The sequence below is a fragment of the Triplophysa rosa genome, linkage group LG4 (assembly GCF_024868665.1).
Source record: "Triplophysa rosa linkage group LG4, Trosa_1v2, whole genome shotgun sequence".
Lineage (NCBI taxonomy): Eukaryota > Metazoa > Chordata > Actinopteri > Cypriniformes > Nemacheilidae > Triplophysa > Triplophysa rosa.
Window position 1 is genome coordinate 31349589 of NC_079893.1, and position 10310 is coordinate 31359898.

Below are 10310 nucleotides of genomic sequence, written 5' to 3' on the forward strand. Positions count from 1 at the left end.
TCCACTCTCCTTTATCATTAAAAGCATAAAAGCCCCTAAAACATAACTTGAACAATATTTTGACACACATTCTTATTAGAGCAATGAATATAAAAATGGGATTAAAATCCTGCCGACAATTATCTATACAGATTGTGTTACCAAAAAACATTTTATTATTCTAACTAGAGCTGTGCAATTAATCCTAATGGATTTTCAATTTCAGTTTGGGCTTCCAACAATTACGAAAGCAGAACAATCGAGGGAAAACAATTATTGTGCCGCATTCCATTTAGCAAGGATTGTATTGTTTTTTTAAGTATACATTCCCACTTCATTTTATCGGTTTTCTTTTCATTTTTTTAAATGAAGTTGAATCCAGTATTATTCGTTTATAAATAATAAATCTATTTAATGACTTTGTTTCCAAAGTCAATGAGTAATCATGTTAGATAATCGTGACCCTGGACAACAAAACCAGTCTTATGGGTCAATTTTTTGAAAATGAGATTTTTACATAATCTGAAAACTGAATAAATACTTTCTATAGATATAAGAGTTGTTAGAATAGGACAATATCTGGCTCAGATACAACCGTTTAAAACTCTGGAATCTGAGAGCGCAAAAAAATCTAAATATTGAGAAAATTGCCTTTGAATTTGTTAATCAGGGGCACTGTGGCAGACCATCCACTCACAAAAATAAAGTTTTTATATATTTAAGGTAGGAAATTTACAAAATATCTTCATGGAACATGATCTTTACTTAATATCCTAATGATTTTTGGCATAAAAGAAAAATCGATAATTTTGACCCACACAATGTATTTTTGTCTTTTACTAAAAATGTTCCCGTGCTACTTAAGACTGGTTTTGTGATCCAGGGTCACAGGGCAAAATAATTGAGCAGCCCTATAACTGGGGGTATAAAACAGTATGAAAGAAGTGCCACAGAACTTCTGGGGGGGAAGAAGAAGCTTCTGGTAAAGACTCCAAGAGGACGCCCAAAAATCCTGGAACCAGTTCAAAAATCTTGGGCATGACTCTGTTTGCTTCTTATTTGTTTGGAAATACAGTCTTGTGATTTGTGTGAATCAGCTCGCAAACATCTGGATAATCACAAAGACCTGAATGTCTACATTCCTGCAGAAACCTGACAAGAATCCAACAAACATACGCTTTCAGATCTACATTTTAGGCTGGTGATTCACAACTTATAAGACCAACAATGCATTCTATTAGTATTTCCAAGAAGAGCTTTCCCTTCATTTTAAAACGAATTTGTTTCATTGGCCTCAAGAAACACAAAAGAAAAACTTTAAAACAAGAAAAATATCATGCAGTGCGATTTCTGCAGCACTGACATCAGCAAACACAAACTTAAAATAATGAGATGGAGAATCTGAAGTGGACATTAGTATTCAACATCAGTCTGTCCAGTGGAACGGATTTATAACAAGTCTGACCTGATGTGTGACCAGTAAATGATTGATTATTGATGATCAAAGGTCCATGTCATGAAGGTTTAACATGACACAAGTGAAGAATGCAGAAACTTTGAATGAACTGCTCTTTTAAAAAATGAAATAAACACACATGATGTCAAGACTTTCTGCAATTTAAAAACATGATGGAAAATATGAATGATGTTCTGTTGACATGTTGGATACATTGAGTCTTTGCCCAGAAGGTACAGAGAGAGAGAGAGACGTGACTTACAGCAGAACGACAGAAGAGACGTCCCAACTGTATGACTTATTCACACACGTCAATCAAACACACATCAGCCACATTTAGTATTGTTATCAAGGGTGTAAGTTTGGTTTGAGAAGTGGAGGGACACAAAATGGCGGGGAATGTTTTTGATGGATCCTATCACAAATTCAAAATACCTATGTTTTGCATTGTTCTTGATTGTTTAAATTGATTAAAACATGAAACCAAAAGGTGTTTTTATTGTGTAGCAAAAGTTGATGTTCGTGAAGGGGGAAATGCGAGTATTGACTGAGAAATGGAGGAAAACTTGGCTTGTAAACCTGAATCTGCGGTCGGAAGTGGACGAGCCGGATGACTTTCTAAAATGGTTTAACGTACCTAAACAACGACCAGGGAAGCCCACGTTTCGGTCAAGCCTTGTCATAAACACTAACCGCTGTTACAACCCGAATTCCGGAAAAGTTGGGACGTTTTTTAAATTTGAATAAAATGAAAACTAAAGGAATTTCAAATCACATGAGCCAATATTTTATTCACAATAGAACATAGATAACAGCAAATGTTTAAACTGAGAAATTTTACACTTTTATCCACTAAACTAGCTCATTTAAAATGTAATGCCTGCTACAGGTCTCAAAAAAGTTGAGAAATTCCTTTAGTTTTCATTTTATTCCAATTTAAAAAACGTCCCAACTTTTCCGGAATTCGGGTTGTAAAAGAACAAGTCCTTATTAAACGAAAAAAGCGTTTCTTACCCATAGAACTCCATTATAAGGAAACCGCTTAACATAGTCTACCGAAACAACGACCACATACAAACTCATTTCTATTAAATTCAGATCAAAACCACGTGATTGAAAACAATCTTTCAGTGATCTTTTTTAGCTTGTTCATGAGACGCGCGCATCGACACCGGCAGGCAGAGTCTCTGTGTCCTGCTCGGTCCTAGTACTTCTCCGTATGTGGCGATGACGGCTTGTGGTTAAAAATCATTACAAACTGATTTGAAAGTGAGGGGGACATGTTTGATACACCCCTGAATGTTATTGTTTCATTATTCTAAAGGTCTTTGCTCATACAGTCCGAAATTTTCGTATACGTTTTTTCATATTTGACTCTCGTTTGTACGGTGTCTCTGAATTGTTATAAAAGGCCACTCAAAATGCTTGACGGATGCTAAAAACGCAGAGAAAATCGAACCCGGTCCGAATTGTTTTTTGACGGACGAAAATATCGGAGGCGGTGTGTAAATGTGATTGACACAACATGAGGTCGTATTTATTTTTTAACGTGCAGAAATTTCGGACGCAAATTTCGGACTCAATGTGCAATGGCCTTAACTTAATTATATCTACAAAAAAGTCTTATTTTTCCCTTTACATCATGTTTCTTTTTTAGTTGTCCATTTCAACGTGATGCAGAAACCTTAAAAAAGTAATTGTACAATAACAATGCGAAGTTTGACTAATGGGCTCTATGCATGCGTGACTTCCTCGTTTCACGTTCAGAACCATCGGCAGTTTCCGGTTGGGGAGACTTAAGAGAAATGGAAAAATGAGAAAATAGTTCAATTTAGCAGATGCTGTACATTGCGGCACACAGCAGTGGTGTATAGAAATGCTGTTCTACTGTATTTGAATGTTATAACGAAATGTAATTTATGAAAGTATCGTTTCAAATACGGTAGAACAGCACTTCTATATACCACTGTAATGTGCTATAAAGTCATTGTATTTCATTTCAGCATTTACACTTTTTAAATCAGTGCTGTAGCTCAGGGGTCTTCAACTACTTTTCTCGGAGCGCCAGATTCCAAAAGTCTAAACAGTAGGCTATGCGAGCCAGTTTTTTTGACCATATCCTCATTTCTTCTGTTATTTTGTATTTTTTACATTTTGTCCCTTTTATACTGTTTTTGTTATTGTTACTTATAGGTCATTTATTAAAACATGCACACAAATATTGCATCCGGTATTTGTGGCTTTTTAGGATATTTAATTAAAAGGGACATTGGCTTATGTGTTTTATATTCCTTGATGTGTTAGTTCACCCAAAAAATGACATCCAAGATGTGGGTGGCATTGTTTTTTCAAGAAGATATTTGGTTGAATTAATAAAAGTAAAATCGATGACAATCAAAAATGCTAATACATTCAGCACAAAGGCTAAATCCCTGCCCCATGACGTTTAACTGGCATCTTATAAAGTGAAACAATTGGTCTGTGCATGAAACTGAACGCTATTATCGCTTTTTCGGGTGAATTCTAATAGCAAACATGTGCCTCATGCAGATTTCTGGAGGGATTTCTGAACAGCTGTTTTTCATCAATTTAGCCATTTAAATCATACATAATGAATGCAGTACTTTTTGCCCTTACCTGAGGCATCAGTTCACGTGGTGTAGCCTTCCTGCAGTTACTTTCAAGGGCACAAGATGCGTTTTGGAACGCGACTATTGTGTGCGCAAATCGACTGCCTGTGGCTGTGGATTGTCGATTAGAATGTTGTAAATAATTACGTTTCTTGGACAGACCAATCAAATCTCTTTATAAGATGGCAGTATATCGTTATGAGCCGTGGGAATTACTTTTGTATTCAATGTAGCAGCGTTTTAGCAGCGTCTTTCAAAGATGTGGCATCTCAAGACGTGCATTTCTTAAAGCTCACCTTTCTTAAAATCTCTCCACTAATTTGAAATGTTAAGGTGGGCGAGGGCAAGATGATTGGCGGGCCACATTTGGCCCTGTGGGCCGCCAGTTGTCTAGCCCTGCTGTAGCTGTTAAAATCAAGAAATGCCCAGAGAACTAACACATAAGTGTATTTTACAAATGAACAAAGTTGAATAAAGGATGTAAAGGTTTTTTTGGGTTAGGGTTATGTTAATGCATGAACTCAAACTCTCACACAAACCTTTACGACAGTGAAGTTAGAGACAGACATCATCAGGTTTAGCTCTTTGAATGACAGGTTTTCCCACATTGCGATGCCGATTTCATCCGAATAATGCAGCTGAACCAGAAACATGCACGCACACAGTGTTCGCTCTTAAAGTAAAGTTACACAACATACAGCATTTCTATCTGTGTGGTGATTTGTCTTGAAATGTTATCATTTGTGACGGTGCGTGAAACACATAGCTTAAGAGATTCACCACAATAATATGATGTCCAGCTCACATTAAGCAAAGCATTTCTGACTGCAGAAAGAATAATTAAATCATATATCCAAAGAAAGTTACAAATCTAATGTAAGTGTATTTACAGTATGTGTGAATGTGTATGGGGGGGGTGACAGTTGCTTTAGGGTGTTAACAGCCCCGCCCGAAACACACACACGCACACACACACACACACACACACACACACACACACACACACACACACACACACACACACACTCACTCACTTACTCTCTCTTTCATATCACTGTCACTCACCTGAGCTGTGACAAAGGTAAGCAAACCTCTCTGCCATCATCTCAAATGCAGTTTTATTTCTGTAGGTTTTGTGCAGTTTTACTGAATAGATGCTCAGATGCATGTGCTGCGGCACAATGTTTTATATAGCGGGGTATTTTCTTTTATCAATCCAACCAATCAGTCATTTCCAATTACTGTTTTACATTTTGACCAATGGTTTGTTGCTGTAAGTTGTCAACATTAAAATTGCTTATTAATAACTTATTGTGAGGAGTTGAAACAACAACAAAAATGTACAGGGTGTATTTTTTATGAAACACTGAAATCAATTGTGGGATATTTTTGTGAAAGATTCTCAGATGGAGCTAAATAACATCATCACAGTCAGTGTTGCCATCATTACATTTATTCATTTGGCAGACGCTCTTTTTCAACGCAGCATACAGCGTTCATGATTTCATGAGTGTGTGTCCCCTGGGATCAAGCCCACGACCTTTACGTTGCTAACACAACCGCACTACAGCAGGGGTGTGAATCAGTCTTGCTCCTGTGTCAGCGTTGTGCAGAGGTGAACTCAACCTTGAAGCAGATCTTCCAGACAGGTGTGTGGAAACAAGCTGGAGAGAATCTCTGCAGAACACTGACCCTTACAGGGCTGAACTTGGACAGGAACATCATTAAAGGAACAGTTCGCCCAAAAATGAAATTTCGGTTATCTACTCGCCCTCGAGTTGGTCCTAACCTGTACACATTTCTTTGTTCTGCTGAACACAAATGGAGATATTGGGAAGAATTTTAGCTATTTTTAGTTCTACGACATCATTGACCAGTAGGAAAACATAAAATGGTAGTCAAAAGTGCCCCAGAAGTGTTTCCTTTTCTAAATTCTTCATAATATCTCATTTTGTGTTCAAACATTCCTTTCCCAGTATGGTAGTCAATGATGTCCCAGAACTAAAAAATCAAACATTCTTCCAAATATCTTTCTCTGTGTTTAAAAGAACAAAGAAATGTATACAGATTTGGAACAACTTGAGGGAGAGTAAATGATGACAGAATTTTCATTTTTGGGTGAACTGTCCCTTTAAAACAAATATTACTGTAAGTGCTGCTGTGTAATCTGTTTAATAATTATATGATTTGTTTAATAATTAATTGTTCATGATTTGCTAATCTATCTATTCATGATTTCATGATTTGCCTATTTCATTTAATGCATGCATGATACGAATATTAATATGTTAAAACCACATGTTTGTTATGTTGTTTACTTTAAATGCATGATGCGACAGTGTGTCGCATTGAGCGGAAGTGACGAACTTTAGAGTTGGCGCTATGGACTGAGGAAGAGCTCTGCTAATATTGACGGTATAAGATTATTATTGCTACCTAAACAACAGACTAAAGTTCTCTTTCACAACAAGCAGCCAACGAGTTCTTAAGGCGTAAATGCATAACGAAAAGACGCTACAAAGGAAAGGAATAAACGCCTGTTCGAAAGAACTACCTGTGTCTGTGGTGTTGGGAAAGAGCTACAATTACCATTTGCGTGAAATGATTTAATGGCATTTGTACAAGTGGACTCCACTGTATGTTCAGTACAGATTAAGACATCAGTCCAGGTCTGCGTTTCCCCAAAGCATTGTAATTGTAGCTCCATTGGTTCTAAGCTCAACTTGAGGTTTCGATGCTTTTGAGAAATGCCGTCCAGGTGTGTTGTGTTCAGAACCTGCTTCAGAACTTCTTTTCAAAGTGCCATCTGGATTGTATGAAAGTGTAGTCGCTATTGTTTCCTTATAGTTGAGATTTAAGTGATGGAATTGTTTTACAGAATGTGTGTATAATAAACACCAGCGCTAAAGAGACTTGATTTATCTCAATATTTAATATTTGGTTGAACTGAATACCTTTGTCTTTTGTCCCATGAAAAAAACAGATAAACAATTACATGTAAATACAACAAATACTTAACCATTAATAAATAAACAAATACATATACCATGAAGACTTGATATGAAGTTTATTCCAATAGTCCAGTGGCGGTGCAAATATTCCATGTTGTTTCTCTCAATTACTGTGAGCTCAGGTGCAGTCACAATAATTACAACAGAAAGTCATTTGAGTTTGACATGTCGTATCACAGGACGGTTTAAACCGGACTAACTTTTCATAGCAAACCAATACCATTCAACCTTCAAAGTCATTCCTGTAATTTTATTATCTATATCAAACACTAATAAAAACATTTTTGCAGTAGTATATAAGAAAGAATAAGAGTTCAAACGACAACAAGAATTAGAAAATCAGAGTTTGTTTAAAACGCGCCTGGCCATACCCTTCTTGATGTGGTGAAATTCACTAGGTGTGCCTGACAAAACAGACTTTTTAAAATGATTTTATAAACCTTTTCTTTGAGCAAACTTTGAGGACGCATTTCAATGAACTCTCAAAAGAAAATGTAGTTTCTTCTAAAACTAATTGAAACAGGGGATAGATGCAATAGACTGTTTCTAGATGCTTCTTTTAAATTATTTTATTCAAATAATAACTATAGTATAATATAATTTTGTTTGAGCCACCATACTAAAGATAGCATTTTCATGTAACTCTTCAAATTAAGGAAACTAACTTGACAGCTTAATATGAAAATACATATTATTATTATTATTATTACCAAGAAATTCCAGAAATATTCTGTTTCTCTGTTTACTCAACTGAACAAAATGGTTCTAAAACAAAACATACAAATGAGATACTTTTGCCAAATAAACACAGGCACTAAGTTCTGCAGAAGAGCAAGTTATTTTTACAATACAATAATTGCATAAATGTGTGTGTTGTCTCTTGCAGTACTGAATGATGATGTGTAAAGAGAATTAAGAACAACATGAGACGAAACATCATGACCAGCAGACTGATACTGCTGTCTGTCCTATGTACAGGTAAGAAAAACACAAAATGCACAAAACAAATGATTTATTCTAAAACCGATATCTACTTCCCATGAATAATGAAGCTACATTTGAATGTGCTGAAAGCAAGTGTAAAACATCATCATGCTAAGGTCAAACACTGTTCATTTTTAAGGTGCAGTGTAGAGATGATAGGACACTTTACATAGACATTCATAGACATTAATAAACATTAATAATCATAAATAATCATGATTATTAGTCCATCTTAAAATCGTCCATTTTACCTATTACTGTGCAGACCTACATTATGAGGACTTACTACAGACATAACTGTACAAACTGTATACTGTATCCCCCTAAACCGAGCAGTGACATAAACCTTTCTGCATTTTTACACTTTCAAAAAACATCATTTAGTTTGATTAATAATCCATTTACATTGTGGGGGCCACTGACTGATACACACAGTATAGATGGACCTGAGGTTTTACTATCCTGGTGGGGACATTTGAACCTCACAACAGAGGCTATACACACACACACACACACACACACACACACACACACACAAACTGACACTGTTGTCTGCCCTCTGTTTCAGTAAGATAAAAACAAACTTTTTACTAAAACATTATTAGCGGCCTATTAAAAAAGCACCAAAACAAAACAAACAAAAACAATCAAAACACAACGAAACGAAATGAAACGAAACAAAAAACAAAGAAACAGAAGCACTCACAGCTTCTCATAGCAAATTCACATTCAATTGTATTAAAAAATGATATTCTTGGTGTCATTTTTATCCTTCTATGTCGTTTGAGCCTTTCGTGCTTAACACCTTTAAAACCTCGTTTACATACAATGCTGCCTTATTCTGTTGAAGAAAGGTTCATTAATTCTTTCGTTTTTTGCCGTACTGAGTACTATAATGCCCTTCTTACTGACGTTTCCAAATTCTGCAATAACAAACTACAAACAGCTGCAATAAATGAGCATTTCAGCTACAAGAATTCTGTCTGGGGCTAGGAGTTTTGATCATACACATTAACTCCCGTTTTGGCACCTTTGCATTGGCTCCCGGTAAGATGCCAGAGACTTTGTCGCTGTGTGTCGATTGTCTCTTGAACAAAACAATTTTATGAGTTCATGACATGGCAAAATATCATATCAAATAAAAACAAAATTTATGGAATGCAATGATATATTGGAATTCAGTAGATTAAATACAAGCTGCATTTGCATATATGCCAGAAAAAGCGTCATGCACAGAAGAGCACACAGTTGTTCAGACTAATACAGCATTCTCACATTTTTTTGGCCATTCCATTATCAGAAAATAAGGTAAGTTAATTTAACCAATATGCAACATAAGAATCAACCGTATTATTTTGATATGGCTGATCCTGGATGATGATTATGCAATTTAGAGAGTTTCGGCCATTGATCATACCAGAGCAAACTGGAGCTGTACGGTCTGTGGGCAGAGATACTCTGAAATGAGGAATTACAATACACATTCTCCATCATTACCTGAATATTTTCAATCAAATTCAGACCACAGTCATAGCCTGGATAAGATAGTTTTGGGAGTCTCTAACTAAGCACCGCTTTAATAGAGTCTCGAAGACACCAGAGACTGACAGACCTTGATCTGGAAAACTCCTGCTTAGAAAACTAATAAAAACATCTACGTCTTCAGCTTCACCTCGACAGGAGAAAGCCATGCACCAAGAAGAAACAACACACCAGCTACAATACCACAGCCGACAGCATGAGATGGACCACATGAAGAATGAGATTAATATATCTTTAACGCAGAAGCATTATGTTTCCATAACTCAAATACATGTAACTAAAATAAGTCAAATAGCACAGATTCTGATGATGAAAGAGTAGAACTGACACATCGATTGAGTTTAATTTACCACCATTACCATTACTACAGTCACGTCTGGTTTTCTTACAGAGGGACTGAAGAGCTTTTTAAGATATTAATATTATAGTTCAACCTCAATTCTACAAGTAGCTTGTTACGCTGACCAACGTAAAAATATTGTACTAAAATGTGTTGTGTAAAACTGCTGTAATACAATGGACAATGTAAAAACTGCTAGGGAAACAAAAGTGAATTGAACATCTCTGTATGTGCCTTCTGGAATGTTCCGCTCATTTCTCAGCAAACATTGACTGTTGACCATTTTGGTGTATTCTTGTGTATTTTTAAATGTTTGTGATTCTATGTAGTAATAAAAAAAAAAAAAGGAGGAGAAGGACAATTTAAAG